The 1816-nt window shown below is 35.1% G+C and overlaps 1 long non-coding RNA gene across 1 annotated transcript; it reads left to right on the top strand.

Annotated features, from left to right (window-relative positions):
• Window positions 1–659: 659 nt before the first annotated feature.
• On the top strand, window positions 660–1611 carry LOC120255101. The gene is made up of 3 exons (XR_005534902.1): window positions 660–768; window positions 862–974; window positions 1577–1611. It is a non-coding gene; the product is annotated as an uncharacterized LOC120255101 (long non-coding RNA).
• Window positions 1612–1816: the final 205 nt, after the last annotated feature.

The raw sequence follows: 1816 nt of genomic DNA on the forward strand, positions 1-1816 counted from the left end.
CAGTAAGTGCCATGTCATTTAAGTTGTCCCCGTCAGCAAGGTTTGGCCACATCATCTTCCTTCTTCCTCATCCTTCACCCTTCACCCATTACAAAGATGAATACCAAGACAACGGAAGATCCGACCACCCAGGTTCTACGAGCGAGTTGTGGGTGTAGAGCAACTCTATTTGAAGCCCTAAATGTATTTAGGGATAATAGAGTTTTTTCTCTTTTTCTTTTCTTTTTTTATATCTGAGAGAGAGAGGCAGGTTGTTGATTGTTATTTTTCCCATCAGCCTTTAAATGGCGGTGAGTCGTTTTTTGGGTAATATTTCTAATTTTGATCTCATCTATAATCCATTTATTCTGATTAATAATTTTTCTTCACTCTGGAAAGCTGATGGTTGTAGGGATGACAATTATATCCGAAACCCGACCGACCGACCCGAGCCCAACCCGAGAGGTTTGGCGGGTGAAAACCACGTATGACGGAGGTTTGGTCGGGTTGAGATAAACCCGACTTATATATAACAGAGTGAGTGTAAATTTTGATACATCGACCCTGATCAGATCCCAAAAATTTAATTAATATTTAATAAATATAACTAATATATATATATATATATATATAATATTCATTTCTTTAGGGTTTTTTTAACACTATCTCAGTCTATTCCCTTTCCAAGCTTTCCTCTTCTCTGAAGTCTGAACACCGAAGCCGAGCCGACCTAAACTCTGAAGCTTTCCTCTTCTCTAATGGCAACAATCCTCTCCTCCACCGCATCAGGTGATTCAGATCTCTTTCTCTAAGGCTCCAAGCTTCCACCTTTCATGCTTCATTGAACATTTATTTAACCTTCTTCAATATCATTTTAAATAGTCTGATTTACTCTTCCAACTAAGATCTCCACTCAAGATTGAAACTTCGCTGTCCTCGTCGTTGTTGGTGCTCGCCGGAGGACAGGAGACAACCCTTTCTTCCTCCCATTTGTGGTAAAAAGTTTTGAATTCTCATCTTGAGTCCTATTTGCTTCTTTAAAATTTTTATTTCCTTGAATCATTGCATGGTTTTTTTGAATTCTATGTTATTGGGATCTATCTTTGTATTAGTTGCCATGCATATTCCGTTGCTAGTTCTACCATTAATTTTAGTTTTGTTTCAAGAAACAAACCTTTTCTCTTTATAATATATATCTGCCTCTCTGTTTTGAAGATATTGTGCATGAGTTTATTGAGATGTATATATATGATTATCTTTGAATAAATGGGATTAATTTTTCCCATGTATATATGTATCACATTCTCTGTCAATGATGACAGACTAGAGAGAGAGAGAGAGAGAGAGAGAGAGAGAGAGAGAGAGAGAGACGTTGGGGTATTTATAAACATTGAGGCTGGTGTTGGTGCTGGTGTGTAAGGCTGGTGTTTTTTTTGTTTTTTGGTTTATGAGTTTGTGATGTTGTGTTAACTATGTTTAAATATGTGGCCTGAATTAGTTAATCAAAGGAGTAGCTTTCACATCAAAAGATTTCTTTGTGATGTTTAATGTTGAAATATTAAAACTTAATCTTATCTTTCTGATTTATTTATTTCAGATAAATATTAAGAGTTCATCCACTGTCACATTGAGACCATGAAAGATGTATCAATGCTTTGGTGTTTGGAGAGGTATCAATGCTTGCATTTGATGCATGACAATGATGCCATGGTTTTTAATTTGGTTTTTTGGTATGTGAGGTCTAGTTGATGTGTTCGTATTGAGTATATCTTAAAAAAATTCTATGTCTAATGTCTATTTTTTTAATTTTTTTATTTAATATTTTAATTTTATTTTT

This window comes from Dioscorea cayenensis, unplaced genomic scaffold (genome assembly GCF_009730915.1).
Source record: "Dioscorea cayenensis subsp. rotundata cultivar TDr96_F1 unplaced genomic scaffold, TDr96_F1_v2_PseudoChromosome.rev07_lg8_w22 25.fasta BLBR01000840.1, whole genome shotgun sequence".
In the NCBI taxonomy this organism is placed as follows: Eukaryota; Viridiplantae; Streptophyta; class Magnoliopsida; order Dioscoreales; family Dioscoreaceae; genus Dioscorea; species Dioscorea cayenensis.